Below are 18,212 nucleotides of genomic sequence, written 5' to 3'. Positions count from 1 at the left end.
GGTATTTGCGGAAGAAATAAAGGCCATACAAAAATCACCTATCCCCTTTCTATATAGTTATAGATATCAAATTCAGGTTTAATTGGATTTGGTTCAATCATAATATAAAACCCACTTTATAAACATTGAGATTTTGTAGCTAATTGATTTCAATGAGAGAATCTTCATAAGTAAGGAAAACATGTGTTTTAAACCGTGACTTTTTTTAATTCTCCTCAAATTGCAATGACAATTGAAAATTAACCCAAGAATACAAAATATCTTTATTCTCAAGTTTAAATAAACAAATATTTAACAACATAATTGCTAGTCATCCAAAATTACTAAATTTTTTCTCATAATTAAATAAAAGAAGTTGAATGATCATCCGAAAGAAGTTGAAGAAAGATTTCAAAATAATATTTCAATAACCAATCTTATTAATATAATTATTATATATGAGATGAATGATTCTCATGTTGAAAATGATTGGTGTGAAGGAAATACAATATAATCAATATTTTAGGGCTTTCGATTACTAGATGGAGGGATGCAACATGGAGCCTTCTTACACCTTTGTGGGTCACATGGCACTTCTGGTTCACAGCAAGGTTGTAAGCCTTGTATGTTGATAGCGAGAGCACTTGTAATCGCAACAAAAAGCACCAAAAACTTGAAGAACATTTTATTAATGATTCCATTATAAAAAAAATTTGATTTCAAAGAAATGAAAAATGGAGACTAATTGTGAGTGGTATGTTAAACAAAGGTCTAAATATTTATAGGTAAATAAATAAGTATCTTAAACATCATGATCAGAAATACTTAAATGTTAATAATGTGCAAACTTTTTGTTTATCATATTAAGTATTTTTTTATATGTTGACCGACTATTAATACTTTATTATTAATTTGGATATAAAACAAACAAAAATAATAATATCATATACTTTAATAATACTTTATGAAGACTGGCTATTATTATTTATTTGACTGACTACTAATATCAAATTCTCTGATGTCATACGTTGATAGAATAATAGCACCTCATTGACATAATAATACTATGAAATACTATTAGAAATAAAGTATCATATATAAATAACTACTTCGAAGAATACTTATGATTGTAATAACTCAACCGTAATTACTTATATGTCTTAAGTATTTAAGTTAAGAGTTTCATTCTACCTAGTCTATATGCTTTAACACTTAATAAATAATTTACTAAAATAATTTACTACGTAAAATAATTTATTACGTAAAGTAATTTAGTAAAATAAATTGTTATGTCCAAAAATAAAATAATTATTTATTTAGTAACTCATTAAGATAAAATGATTTTTCTCAATAGTTGATACATTATTTTATCCAAAAATCAAAGATATGCATTAAAAATATTTTATTTTATCATATTGAAATATCATAGAAAAAAATATGGTAAATAATAACGCAAAAATAAAATAATTGATTATTTTTTTATGTTATTTCGGGTTAAGCTTGTTAGTGTTATAGATAAGTATAAAATCCAAAATGCTTGAATATAAAATAGGAAGTAATATTTCTTTAAAAAAAGTTATATAAAATTACAATAACCTAAAAAATCGAAATGTTAAATAGGAATTAGGAAGTTATTTAAGGTTACAACTGCCCTACGACCATTATGTGTTAATTCTTTTTTATTTTAATTATTATTATTTTTAAATAATAAACAAATATGAAAAAAGAAGTTACTTTTTAAAATAATAAACAAATATAAAAGAAGAAGTTAAGTGAGGGTATTTGCGGAAGAAATAAAGGCCATACAAAAATCACCTATCCCCTTTCTATATAGTTATAGATATCAAATTCAGGTTTAATTGGATTTGGTTCAATCATAATATAAAACCCACTTTATAAACATTGAGATTTTGTAGCTAATTGATTTCAATGAGAGAATCTTCATAAGTAAGGAAAACATGTGTTTTAAACCGTGACTTTTTTGAATTCTCCTCAAATTGCAATGACAATTGAAAATTAACCCAAGAATAAAAATATCTTTATTCTCAAGTTTAAATAAACAAATATTTAACAACATAATTGCTAGTCATCCAAAATTACTAAATTTTTTCTCATAATTAAATAAAAGAAGTTGAATGATCATCCGAAAGAAGTTGAAGAAAGATTTCAAAATAATATTTCAATAACCAATCTTATTAATATAATTATTATATATGAGATGAATGATTCTCATGTTGAAAATGATTGGTGTGAAGGAAATACAATATAATCAATATTTTAGGGCTTTCGATTACTAGATGGCGGGATGCAACATGGAGCCTTCTTACACCTTTGTGGGTCACATGGCACTTCTGGTTCACAGCAAGGTTGTAAGCCTTGTATGTTGATAGCGAGAGCACTTGTAATCGCAACAAAAAGCACCAAAAACTTGAAGAACATTTTTATTAATGATTCCATTATAAAAAAAATTTGATTTCAAAGAAATGAAAAATGGAGACTAATTGTGAGTGGTATGTTAAACAAATGTCTAAATATTTATAGGTAAATAAATAAGTATCTTAAACATCATGATCAGAAATACTTAAATGTTAATAATGTGCAAACTTTTTGTTTATCATATTAAGTATTTTTTTATATGTTGACTGACTATTAATACTTTATTATTAATTTGGATATAAAAGAAACAAAAATAATAATATCATATACTTTAATAATACTTTATGAAGACTGGCTATTATTATTTATTTGACTGACTACTAATATCAAATTCTCTGATGTCATACGTTGATAGAATAATAGCACCTCATTGACATAATAATACTATGAAATACTATTAGAAATAAAGTATCATATATAAATAACTACTTCGAAGAATACTTATGATTGTAATAACTCAACCGTAATTACTTATATGTCTTAAGTATTTAAGTTAAGAGTTTCATTCTACCTAGTCTATATGCTTTAACACTTAATAAATAATTAGCTAAAATAATTTATTACGTAAAATAATTTATTACGTAAAGTAATTTAGTAAAATAAATTGTTATGTCCAAAAATAAAATAATTATTTATTTAGTAACTCATTAAGATAAAATGATTTTTCTCAATAGTTGATACATTATTTTATCCAAAAATCAAAGATATGCATTAAAAATATTTTATTTTATCATATTGAAATATCATAGAAAAAAATATGGTAAATAATAACGCAAAAATAAAATAATTGATTATTTTTTTATGTTATTTCGGGTTAAGCTTGTTAGTGTTATAGATAAGTATAAAATCCAAAATGCTTGAATATAAAATAGGAAGTAATATTTCTTTAAAAAAAGTTATATAAAATTACAATAACCTAAAAAATTAAAATGTTAAATAGGAATTAGGAAGTTATTTAAGGTTACAACTGCCCTACGACCATTATGTGTTAATTCTTTTTATTTTAATTATTATTATTTTTAAATAATAAACAAATATGAAAAAAGAAGTTACTTTTTAAAATAATAAACAAATATAAAAGAAGAAGTTAAGTGAGGGTATTTGCGGAAGAAATAAAGGCCATACAAAAATCACCTATCCCCTTTCTATATAGTTATAGATATCAAATTCAGGTTTAATTGGATTTGGTTCAATCATAATATAAAACCCACTTTATAAACATTGAGATTTTGTAGCTAATTGATTTCAATGAGAGAATCTTCATAAGTAAGGAAAACATGTGTTTTAAACCGTGACTTTTTTGAATTCTCCTCAAATTGCAATGACAAATTGAAAATTAACCCAAGAATACAAAATATCTTTATTCTCAAGTTTAAATAAACAAATATTTAACAACATAATTGCTAGTCATCCAAAATTACTAAATTTTTTCTCATAATTAAATAAAAGAAGTTGAATGATCATCCGAAAGAAGTTGAAGAAAGATTTCAAAATAATATTTCAATAACCAATCTTATTAATATAATTATTATATATGAGATGAATGATTCTCATGTTGAAAATGATTGGTGTGAAGGAAATACAATATAATCAATATTTTAGGGCTTTCGATTACTAGATGGCGGGATGCAACATGGAGCCTTCTTACACCTTTGTGGGTCAGATGGCACTTCTGGTTCACAGCAAGGTTGTAAGCCTTGTATGTTGATAGCGAGAGCACTTGTAATCGCAACAAAAAGCACCAAAAAGCACCAAAAACTTGAAGAACATTTTTATTAATGATTCCATTATAAAAAAAATTTGATTTCAAAGAAATGAAAAATGGAGACTAATTGTGAGTGGTATGTTAAACAAATGTCTAAATATTTATAGGTAAATAAATAAGTATCTTAAACATCATGATCAGAAATACTTAAATGTTAATAATGTGCAAACTTTTTGTTTATCATATTAAGTATTTTTTTTATATGTTGACTGACTATTAATACTTTATTATTAATTTGGATATAAAAGAAACAAAAATAATAATATCATATACTTTAATAATACTTTATGAAGACTGGCTATTATTATTTATTTGACTGACTACTAATATCAAATTCTCTGATGTCATACGTTGATAGAATAATAGCACCTCATTGACATAATAATACTATGAAATACTATTAGAAATAAAGTATCATATATAAATAACTACTTCGAAGAATACTTATGATTGTAATAACTCAACCGTAATTACTTATATGTCTTAAGTATTTAAGTTAAGAGTTTCATTCTACCTAGTCTATATGCTTTAACACTTAATAAATAATTTACTAAAATAATTTACTACGTAAAATAATTTATTACGTAAAGTAATTTAGTAAAATAAATTGTTATGTCCAAAAATAAAATAATTATTTATTTAGTAACTCATTAAGATAAAATGATTTTTCTCAATAGTTGATACATTATTTTATCCAAAAATCAAAGATATGCATTAAAAATATTTTATTTTATCATATTGAAATATCATAGAAAAAAATATGGTAAATAATAACGCAAAAATAAAATAATTGATTATTTTTTTATGTTATTTCGGGTTAAGCTTGTTAGTGTTATAGATAAGTATAAAATCCAAAATGCTTGAATATAAAATAGGAAGTAATATTTCTTTAAAAAAAGTTATTAAAATTACAATAACCTAAAAAATTAAAATGTTAAATAGGAATTAGGAAGTTATTTAAGGTTACAACTGCCATACGACCATTATGTGTTAATTCTATTTTATTTTAATTATTATTATTTTTAAATAATAAACAAATATGAAAAAAGAAGTTACTTTTTAAAATAATAAACAAATATAAAAGAAGAAGTTAAGTGAGGGTATTTGCGGAAGAAATAAAGGCCATACAAAAATCACCTATCCCCTTTCTATATAGTTATAGATATCAAATTCAGGTTTAATTGGATTTGGTTCAATCATAATATAAAACCCACTTTATAAACATTGAGATTTTGTAGCTAATTGATTTCAATGAGAGAATCTTCATAAGTAAGGAAAACATGTGTTTTAAACCGTGACTTTTTTTAATTCTCCTCAAATTGCAATGACAAATTGAAAATTAACCCAAGAATAAAAATATCTTTATTCTCAAGTTTAAATAAACAAATATTTAACAACATAATTGCTAGTCATCCAAAATTACTTAATTTTTTCTCATAATTAAATAAAAGAAGTTGAATGATCATCCGAAAGAAGTTGAAGAAAGATTTCAAAATAATATTTCAATAACCAATCTTATTAATATAATTATTATATATGAGATGAATGATTCTCATGTTGAAAATGATTGGTGTGAAGGAAATACAATATAATCAATATTTTAGGGCTTTCGATTACTAGATGGCGGGATGCAACATGGAGCCTTCTTACACCTTTGTGGGTCACATGGCACTTCTGGTTCACAGCAAGGTTGTAAGCCTTGTATGTTGATAGCGAGAGCACTTGTAATCGCAACAAAAAGCACCAAAAACTTGAAGAACATTTTTATTAATGATTCCATTATAAAAAAAATTTGATTTCAAAGAAATGAAAAATGGAGACTAATTGTGAGTGGTATGTTAAACAAATGTCTAAATATTTATAGGTAAATAAATAAGTATCTTAAACATCATGATCAGAAATACTTAAATGTTAATAATGTGCAAACTTTTTGTTTATCATATTAAGTATTTTTTTTATATGTTGACTGACTATTAATACTTTATTATTAATTTGGATATAAAAGAAACAAAAATAATAATATCATATACTTTAATAATACTTTATGAAGACTGGCTATTATTATTTATTTGACTGACTACTAATATCAAATTCTCTGATGTCATACGTTGATAGAATAATAGCACCTCATTGACATAATAATACTATGAAATACTATTAGAAATAAAGTATCATATATAAATAACTACTTCGAAGAATACTTATGATTGTAATAACTCAACCGTAATTACTTATATGTCTTAAGTATTTAAGTTAAGAGTTTCATTCTACCTAGTCTATATGCTTTAACACTTAATAAATAATTAGCTAAAATAATTTATTACGTAAAATAATTTATTACGTAAAGTAATTTAGTAAAATAAATTGTTATGTCCAAAAATAAAATAATTATTTATTTAGTAACTCATTAAGATAAAGTGATTTTTCTCAATAGTTGATACATTATTTTATCCAAAAATCAAAGATATGCATTAAAAATATTTTATTTTATCATATTGAAATATCATAGAAAAAAATATGGTAAATAATAACGCAAAAATAAAATAATTGATTATTTTTTTATGTTATTTCGGGTTAAGCTTGTTAGTGTTATAGATAAGTATAAAATCCAAAATGCTTGAATATAAAATAGGAAGTAATATTTCTTTAAAAAAAAGCTAATTAAAATTACAATAACCTAAAAAATTAAAATGTTAAATAGGAATTAGGAAGTTATTTAAGGTTACAACTGCCATACGACCATTATGTGTTAATTCTTTTTTATTTTAATTATTATTATTTTTAAATAATAAACAAATATGAAAAAAGAAGTTACTTTTTAAAATAATAAACAAATATAAAAGAAGAAGTTAAGTGAGGGTATTTGCGGAAGAAATAAAGGCCATACAAAAATCACCTATCCCCTTTCTATATAGTTATAGATATCAAATTCAGGTTTAATTGGATTTGGTTCAATCATAATATAAAACCCACTTTATAAACATTGAGATTTTGTAGCTAATTGATTTCAATGAGAGAATCTTCATAAGTAAGGAAAACATGTGTTTTAAACCGTGACTTTTTTTAATTCTCCTCAAATTGCAATGACAAATTGAAAATTAACCCAAGAATAAAAAATATCTTTATTCTCAAGTTTAAATAAACAAATATTTAACAACATAATTGCTAGTCATCCAAAATTACTTAATTTTTTCTCATAATTAAATAAAAGAAGTTGAATGATCATCCGAAAGAAGTTGAAGAAAGATTTCAAAATAATATTTCAATAACCAATCTTATTAATATAATTATTATATATGAGATGAATGATTCTCATGTTGAAAATGATTGGTGTGAAGGAAATACAATATAATCAATATTTTAGGGCTTTCGATTACTAGATGGCGGGATGCAACATGGAGCCTTCTTACACCTTTGTGGGTCACATGGCACTTCTGGTTCACAGCAAGGTTGTAAGCCTTGTATGTTGATAGCGAGAGCACTTGTAATCGCAACAAAAAGCACCAAAAACTTGAAGAACATTTTTATTAATGATTCCATTATAAAAAAAATTTGATTTCAAAGAAATGAAAAATGGAGACTAATTGTGAGTGGTATGTTAAACAAATGTCTAAATATTTATAGGTAAATAAATAAGTATCTTAAACATCATGATCAGAAATACTTAAATGTTAATAATGTGCAAACTTTTTGTTTATCATATTAAGTATTTTTTTTATATGTTGACTGACTATTAATACTTTATTATTAATTTGGATATAAAAGAAACAAAAATAATAATATCATATACTTTAATAATACTTTATGAAGACTGGCTATTATTATTTATTTGACTGACTACTAATATCAAATTCTCTGATGTCATACGTTGATAGAATAATAGCACCTCATTGACATAATAATACTATGAAATACTATTAGAAATAAAGTATCATATATAAATAACTACTTCGAAGAATACTTATGATTGTAATAACTCAACCGTAATTACTTATATGTCTTAAGTATTTAAGTTAAGAGTTTCATTCTACCTAGTCTATATGCTTTAACACTTAATAAATAATTAGCTAAAATAATTTATTACGTAAAATAATTTATTACGTAAAGTAATTTAGTAAAATAAATTGTTATGTCCAAAAATAAAATAATTATTTATTTAGTAACTCATTAAGATAAAATGATTTTTCTCAATAGTTGATACATTATTTTATCCAAAAATCAAAGATATGCATTAAAAATATTTTATTTTATCATATTGAAATATCATAGAAAAAAATATGGTAAATAATAACGCAAAAATAAAATAATTGATTATTTTTTTATGTTATTTCGGGTTAAGCTTGTTAGTGTTATAGATAAGTATAAAATCCAAAATGCTTGAATATAAAATAGGAAGTAATATTTCTTTAAAAAAAGTTATATAAAATAACAATAACCTAAAAAATTAAAATGTTAAATAGGAATTAGGAAGTTATTTAAGGTTACAACTGCCATACGACCATTATGTGTTAATTCTTTTTTATTTTAATTATTATTATTTTTAAATAATAAACAAATATGAAAAAAGAAGTTACTTTTTAAAATAATAAACAAATATAAAAGAAGAAGTTAAGTGAGGGTATTTGCGGAAGAAATAAAGGCCATACAAAAATCACCTATCCCCTTTCTATATAGTTATAGATATCAAATTCAGGTTTAATTGGATTTGGTTCAATCATAATATAAAACCCACTTTATAAACATTGAGATTTTGTAGCTAATTGATTTCAATGAGAGAATCTTCATAAGTAAGGAAAACATGTGTTTTAAACCGTGACTTTTTTGAATTCTCCTCAAATTGCAATGACAAATTGAAAATTAACCCAAGAATAAAAATATCTTTATTCTCAAGTTTAAATAAACAAATATTTAACAACATAATTGCTAGTCATCCAAAATTACTAAATTTTTTCTCATAATTAAATAAAAGAAGTTGAATGATCATCCGAAAGAAGTTGAAGAAAGATTTCAAAATAATATTTCAATAACCAATCTTATTAATATAATTATTATATATGAGATGAATGATTCTCATGTTGAAAATGATTGGTGTGAAGGAAATACAATATAATCAATATTTTAGGGCTTTCGATTACTAGATGGCGGGATGCAACATGGAGCCTTCTTACACCTTTGTGGGTCACATGGCACTTCTGGTTCACAGCAAGGTTGTAAGCCTTGTATGTTGATAGCGAGAGCACTTGTAATCGCAACAAAAAGCACCAAAAACTTGAAGAACATTTTTATTAATGATTCCATTATAAAAAAAATTTGATTTCAAAGAAATGAAAAATGGAGACTAATTGTGAGTGGTATGTTAAACAAATGTCTAAATATTTATAGGTAAATAAATAAGTATCTTAAACATCATGATCAGAAATACTTAAATGTTAATAATGTGCAAACTTTTTGTTTATCATATTAAGTATTTTTTTTATATGTTGACCGACTATTAATACTTTATTATTAATTTGGATATAAAAGAAACAAAAATAATAATATCATATACTTTAATAATACTTTATGAAGACTGGCTATTATTATTTATTTGACTGACTACTAATATCAAATTCTCTGATGTCATACGTTGATAGAATAATAGCACCTCATTGACATAATAATACTATGAAATACTATTAGAAATAAAGTATCATATATAAATAACTACTTCGAAGAATACTTATGATTGTAATAACTCAACCGTAATTACTTATATGTCTTAAGTATTTAAGTTAAGAGTTTCATTCTACCTAGTCTATATGCTTTAACACTTAATAAATAATTAGCTAAAATAATTTATTACGTAAAATAATTTATTACGTAAAGTAATTTAGTAAAATAAATTGTTATGTCCAAAAATAAAATAATTATTTATTTAGTAACTCATTAAGATAAAATGATTTTTCTCAATAGTTGATACATTATTTTATCCAAAAATCAAAGATATGCATTAAAAATATTTTATTTTATCATATTGAAATATCATAGAAAAAAATATGGTAAATAATAACGCAAAAATAAAATAATTGATTATTTTTTTATGTTATTTCGGGTTAAGCTTGTTAGTGTTATAGATAAGCATAAAATCCAAAATGCTTGAATATAAAATAGGAAGTAATATTTCTTTAAAAAAAGTTATATAAAATAACAATAACCTAAAAAATTAAAATGTTAAATTGGAATTAGGAAGTTATTTAAGGTTACAACTGCCATACGACCATTATGTGTTAATTCTTTTTTATTTTAATTATTATTATTTTTAAATAATAAACAAATATGAAAAAAGAAGTTACTTTTTAAAATAATAAACAAATATAAAAGAAGAAGTTAAGTGAGGGTATTTGCGGAAGAAATAGAGGCCATACAAAAATCACCTATCCCCTTTCTATATAGTTATAGATATCAAATTCAGGTTTAATTGGATTTGGTTCAATCATAATATAAAACCCACTTTATAAACATTGAGATTTTGTAGCTAATTGATTTCAATGAGAGAATCTTCATAAGTAAGGAAAACATGTGTTTTAAACCGTGACTTTTTTGAATTCTCCTCAAATTGCAATGACAAATTGAAAATTAACCCAAGAATACAAAATATCTTTATTCTCAAGTTTAAATAAACAAATATTTAACAACATAATTGCTAGTCATCCAAAATTACTAAATTTTTTCTCATAATTAAATAAAAGAAGTTGAATGATCATCCGAAAGAAGTTGAAGAAAGATTTCAAAATAATATTTCAATAACCAATCTTATTAATATAATTATTATATATGAGATGAATGATTCTCATGTTGAAAATGATTGGTGTGAAGGAAATACAATATAATCAATATTTTAGGGCTTTCGATTACTAGATGGCGGGATGCAACATGGAGCCTTCTTACACCTTTGTGGGTCACATGGCACTTCTGGTTCACAGCAAGGTTGTAAGCCTTGTATGTTGATAGCGAGAGCACTTGTAATCGCAACAAAAAGCACCAAAAACTTGAAGAACATTTTTATTAATGATTCCATTATAAAAAAAATTGATTTCAAAGAAATGAAAAATGGAGACTAATTGTGAGTGGTATGTTAAACAAATGTCTAAATATTTATAGGTAAATAAATAAGTATCTTAAACATCATGATCAGAAATACTTAAATGTTAATAATGTGCAAACTTTTTGTTTATCATATTAAGTATTTTTTTTATATGTTGACTGACTATTAATACTTTATTATTAATTTGGATATAAAAGAAACAAAAATAATAATATCATATACTTTAATAATACTTTATGAAGACTGGCTATTATTATTTATTTGACTGACTACTAATATCAAATTCTCTGATGTCATACGTTGATAGAATAATAGCACCTCATTGACATAATAATACTATGAAATACTATTAGAAATAAAGTATCATATATAAATAACTACTTCGAAGAATACTTATGATTGTAATAACTCAACCGTAATTACTTATATGTCTTAAGTATTTAAGTTAAGAGTTTCATTCTACCTAGTCTATATGCTTTAACACTTAATAAATAATTAGCTAAAATAATTTATTACGTAAAATAATTTATTACGTAAAGTAATTTAGTAAAATAAATTGTTATGTCCAAAAATAAAATAATTATTTATTTAGTAACTCATTAAGATAAAATGATTTTTCTCAATAGTTGATACATTATTTTATCCAAAAATCAAAGATATGCATTAAAAATATTTTATTTTATCATATTGAAATATCATAGAAAAAAATATGGTAAATAATAACGCAAAAATAAAATAATTGATTATTTTTTTATGTTATTTCGGGTTAAGCTTGTTAGTGTTATAGATAAGCATAAAATCCAAAATGCTTGAATATAAAATAGGAAGTAATATTTCTTTAAAAAAAAGTTATATAAAATAACAATAACCTAAAAAATTAAAATGTTAAATTGGAATTAGGAAGTTATTTAAGGTTACAACTGCCATACGACCATTATGTGTTAATTCTTTTTTATTTTAATTATTATTATTTTTAAATAATAAACAAATATGAAAAAAGAAGTTACTTTTTAAAATAATAAACAAATATAAAAGAAGAAGTTAAGTGAGGGTATTTGCGGAAGAAATAGAGGCCATACAAAAATCACCTATCCCCTTTCTATATAGTTATAGATATCAAATTCAGGTTTAATTGGATTTGGTTCAATCATAATATAAAACCCACTTTATAAACATTGAGATTTTGTAGCTAATTGATTTCAATGAGAGAATCTTCATAAGTAAGGAAAACATGTGTTTTAAACCGTGACTTTTTTGAATTCTCCTCAAATTGCAATGACAAATTGAAAATTAACCCAAGAATACAAAATATCTTTATTCTCAAGTTTAAATAAACAAATATTTAACAACATAATTGCTAGTCATCCAAAATTACTAAATTTTTTCTCATAATTAAATAAAAGAAGTTGAATGATCATCCGAAAGAAGTTGAAGAAAGATTTCAAAATAATATTTCAATAACCAATCTTATTAATATAATTATTATATATGAGATGAATGATTCTCATGTTGAAAATGATTGGTGTGAAGGAAATACAATATAATCAATATTTTAGGGCTTTCGATTACTAGATGGAGGGATGCAACATGGAGCCTTCTTACACCTTTGTGGGTCACATGGCACTTCTGGTTCACAGCAAGGTTGTAAGCCTTGTATGTTGATAGCGAGAGCACTTGTAATCGCAACAAAAAGCACCAAAAACTTGAAGAACATTTTTATTAATGATTCCATTATAAAAAAAATTTGATTTCAAAGAAATGAAAAATGGAGACTAATTGTGAGTGGTATGTTAAACAAATGTCTAAATATTTATAGGTAAATAAATAAGTATCTTAAACATCATGATCAGAAATACTTAAATGTTAATAATGTGCAAACTTTTTGTTTATCATATTAAGTATTTTTTTATATGTTGACCGACTATTAATACTTTATTATTAATTTGGATATAAAAGAAACAAAATAATAATATCATATACTTTAATAATACTTTATGAAGACTGGCTATTATTATTTATTTGACTGACTACTAATATCAAATTCTCTGATGTCATACGTTGATAGAATAATAGCACCTCATTGACATAATAATACTATGAAATACTATTAGAAATAAAGTATCATATATAAATAACTACTTCGAAGAATACTTATGATTGTAATAACTCAACCGTAATTACTTATATGTCTTAAGTATTTAAGTTAAGAGTTTCATTCTACCTAGTCTATATGCTTTAACACTTAATAAATAATTTACTAAAATAATTTATTACGTAAAATAATTTATTACGTAAAGTAATTTAGTAAAATAAATTGTTATGTCCAAAAATAAAATAATTATTTATTTAATAACTCATTAAGATAAAATGATTTTTCTCAATAGTTGATACATTATTTTATCCAAAAATCAAAGATATGCATTAAAAATATTTTATTTTATCATATTGAAATATCAAAGAAAAAAATATGGTAAATAATAACGCAAAAATAAAATAATTGATTATTTTTTTATGTTATTTCGGGTTAAGCTTGTTAGTGTTATAGATAAGTATAAAATCCAAAATGCTTGAATATAAAATAGGAAGTAATATTTCTTTAAAAAAAAGCTAATTAAAATTACAATAACCTAAAAAATTAAAATGTTAAATAGGAATTAGGAAGTTATTTAAGGTTACAACTGCCATACGACCATTATGTGTTAATTCTATTTTATTTTAATTATTATTATTTTTAAATAATAAACAAATATGAAAAAGAAGTTACTTTTTAAAATAATAAACAAATATAAAAGAAGAAGTTAAGTGAGGGTATTTGCGGAAGAAATAAAGGCCATACAAAAATCACCTATCCCCTTTCTATATAGTTATAGATATCAAATTCAGGTTTAATTGGATTTGGTTCAATCATAATATAAAACCCACTTTATAAACATTGAGATTTTGTAGCTAATTGATTTCAATGAGAGAATCTTCATAAGTAAGGAAAACATGTGTTTTAAACCGTGACTTTTTTTAATTCTCCTCAAATTGCAATGACAAATTGAAAATTAACCCAAGAATAAAAAATATCTTTATTCTCAAGTTTAAATAAACAAATATTTAACAACATAATTGCTAGTCATCCAAAATTACTTAATTTTTTCTCATAATTAAATAAAAGAAGTTGAATGATCATCCGAAAGAAGTTGAAGAAAGATTTCAAAATAATATTTCAATAACCAATCTTATTAATATAATTATTATATATGAGATGAATGATTCTCATGTTGAAAATGATTGGTGTGAAGGTAATACAATATAATCAATATTTTAGGGCTTTCGATTACTAGATGGCGGGATGCAACATGGAGCCTTCTTACACCTTTGTGGGTCACATGGCACTTCTGGTTCACAGCAAGGTTGTAAGCCTTTATTATTAATTTGGATATAAAACAAACAAAAATAATAATATCATATACTTTAATAATACTTTATGAAGACTGGCTATTATTATTTATTTGACTGACTACTAATATCAAATTCTCTGATGTCATATGTTGATAGAATAATAGCACCTCATTGACATAATAATACTATGAAATACTATTAGAAATAAAGTATCATATATAAATAACTACTTCGAAGAATACTTATGATTGTAATAACTCAACCGTAATTACTTATATGTCTTAAGTATTGAAGTTAAGAGTTTCATTTACCTAGTCTATATGCTTTAACACTTAATAAATAATTTACTAAAATAATTTACTACGTAAAATAATTTATTACGTAAAGTAATTTAGTAAAATAAATTGTTATGTCCAAAAATAAAATAATTATTTATTTAATAACTCATTAAGATAAAATGATTTTTCTCAATAGTTGATACATTATTTTATCCAAAAATCGAAGATATGCATTAAAAATATTTTATTTTATCATATTGAAATATCAAAGAAAAAAATATGGTAAATAATAACGCAAAAATAAAATAATTGATTATTTTTTTATGTTTTTTTCGGGTTAAGCTTGTTAGTGTTATAGATAAGTACAAAATCCAAAATGGTTGAATATAAAATAGGAAGTAATATTTCTTTAAAAAAAGTTATATAAAATTACAATAACCGAAAAAAATCGAAATGTTAAATAGGAATTAGGAAGTTATTTGAGGTTACAACTGCCCTACGGCCATTATGTGTTAATTCTTTTTATTTTTATTATTATTATTTTTAAATAATAAACAAATATAAAAAAGAAATTATTTTTAAAATAATAAACAAATATAAAAGAAGAAGTTAAGTGAGGGTATTTGTGGAAGAAATAAAGGCCATACCAAAATTACCTATCCCCTTTATATATAGTTATATATATAGGTACATATAGAAGATGAATTTGAAGTTGATTGTTGTTTATAATAACTGCTCCATTACTTGTATTTAATATTCATAATATTTGACTGGCCTTTTTTTAATTTTGAATTTCTTTATTAATTCATTTTAAAACTAATAAAAATTATTTTTTAAGGATATTATTGATATTAAAATAGGTCAGGCAAAAACACCACATTAAATAGTTATAGATACTCAGTAAATAATATATATGACAAACATTTTTGTGGCATTGATGTAATTAATTATATTTTTTTTATCATTGATGTAATTTATTTTATATATAAACACGTAATTATTTAAGTTAAGAGTTTCATTCTACCTAGTCTATGTGCTTTAACACTTAATAAATATTTATACATTAAGTAAACACGTAATTATTTAAGTTAAGAGTTTCATTCTACCTAGTCTATATGCTTTAACACTTAATAAAAAATTTACTAAAATAATTTATCACGTAAAATAATTTATTACGTAAAGTAATTTACTAAAATAAATTGTTATGTCCAAAAATAAAATAATTATTTATTTAATAACTCATTAAGATAAAATAATTTATCTCAATAGTTGATACATTATTTTATCAAAAAATCAAAGATATGTACTAAAAATATTTTATTTTATCATATTGAAATATCAAAGAAAAAATATGGTAAATAATAACACAAAAATAAAATAATTGATTTTTTTTTATGTTATTTCGGGTTAAGCTTGTTAGTGTTTTAGATAAGTATAAAATCCAAAATGCTTGAATATAAAATAGGAAGTAATATTTCTTTAAAAAAAAGTTATATAAAATTACAATAACCTAAAAAATCAAAATGTTAAATAGGAATTAGGAAGTTATTTAAGGTTACAACTGCCCTACGGCCATTATGTGTTAATTCTTTTTTATTTTAATTATTTTTATTTTTAAATAACAAACAAATATGAAAAAAGAAGTTACTTTTTAAAATAATAAACAAATATAAAAGAAGAAGTTAAGTGAGGGTATTTGCGGAAGAAATAAAGGCCATACAAAAATCACCTATCCCCTTTCTATATAGTTATAGATATCAAATTCAGGTTTAATTGGATTTGGTTCAATCATAATATAAAACCCACTTTATAAACATTGAGATTTTGTAGCTAATTGATTTCAATGAGAGATTCTTCATAAGTAAGGAAAACATGTGTTTTAAACCGTGACTTTTTTTAATTCTCCTCAAATTGCAATGACAAATTGAAAATTAACCCAAGAATACAAAATATCTTTATTCTCAAGTTTAAATAAACAAATATTTAACAACATAATTGCTAGTCATCCAAAATTACTAAATTTTTTCTCATAATTAAATAAAAGAAGTTGAATGATCATCCGAAAGAAGTTGAAGAAAGATTTCAAAATAATATTTCAATAACCAATCTTATTATATAATTATTATATATGAGATGAATGATTCTCATGTTGAAAATGATTGGTGTGAAGGTAATACAATATAATCAATATTTTAGGGCTTTCGATTACTAGATGGAGGGATGCAACATGGAGCCTTCTTACACCTTTGTGGGTCACATGGCATTTCTGGTTCACAGCAAGGTTGTAAGCCTTGTATGTTGATAGCGAGAGCACTTTAAGAAGAGTTTTTGAGGAGTCTCCAAGGCTATGGATAATAAGTTATGCACTAGTTTCCACGAAGTTGGATACTTAGATGGTGCAATGAAAGGTTCTTTTGCATGTTTTTTCCTAACTGAATTCTATATTATCAATACTATGAAATACATATACCTCTATAAATATAAGAGTTGCATTGGTTTAGATTTAACAAATTAGTGTGTCTTCCTCAATTTCATAAAAAGGGATAATCATTTTGTGAAAATAATTAGCTATATATGGTGGAAATATGGTGAAATACTTAAAAATGTTCCCTGTAGTTCCTCGAGATACCTCTTGGATAGTAGTAGTAGTTTTCAGGTATTTATTTTATATGAAAGGATATTAGATTCTTTGATTTTATAACTTCAACTAGATATCATTCCTAAAACAAGTTTCTTTACCATTCCCTAATTACCACTTGACATGATCTTCAATATCCTTCAAATCATTCTTCAAACCAAACCTTATTTAGGAGAATATGTGATCATCAATAGGTTGCTAGTTCTTGAAGTATTTGCTTTTAAGGGAAGGTGCCTTTTTTTTTGGAATTGATCATTTTCAATCAAAGAGTTATTAAACCTTTTTGTTTAAGTTGTCAAGTTTTTGCATACCAAGACCACAAACAAAAATATTACTATAAACATTTTTTCCAAGATAAAGTGATATGTTTTATTGTGTCAATATTTCCTGTCCATGAAGAGTTTCCAATGCAATTATCCCATCAATCCAAAAGGGCCACTGCCCAATCATATATTTTGACGCTATAAACTTGCACCACATGGATGATACATCTAACAGTTTAAACACGACCCATTATAGAAACAACAAGTATTTTGTAGATTTTATGCTTAGTCTTTTTCATGGGATTGAAAATATTTTGTAGGCAACATATGAAGCATGATATGTTATTAATTTGAGAGAAACTATGTATAATGTTATTCCTAG

At 23.6% G+C, this 18,212-nt stretch overlaps 1 long non-coding RNA gene across 1 annotated transcript; it reads right to left on the bottom strand.

Moving 5' to 3' along the window:
• Nucleotides 1-3,900: 3,900 nt before the first annotated feature.
• On the bottom strand, nt 3,901-13,072 carry LOC127114505 (uncharacterized). The gene is made up of 2 exons (XR_007800357.1): nt 12,869-13,072; nt 3,901-4,065 (listed from the first exon to the last, which is right to left on the bottom strand). It is a non-coding gene; the product is annotated as an uncharacterized LOC127114505 (long non-coding RNA).
• Nucleotides 13,073-18,212: the final 5,140 nt, after the last annotated feature.

The sequence above is a fragment of the Lathyrus oleraceus genome, unplaced genomic scaffold, assembly GCF_024323335.1.
Source record: "Lathyrus oleraceus cultivar Zhongwan6 unplaced genomic scaffold, CAAS_Psat_ZW6_1.0 chrUn0527, whole genome shotgun sequence".
Classification (NCBI taxonomy): domain Eukaryota; kingdom Viridiplantae; phylum Streptophyta; class Magnoliopsida; order Fabales; family Fabaceae; genus Lathyrus; species Lathyrus oleraceus.
This window is presented reverse-complemented; position numbering and strand designations above follow the sequence as displayed.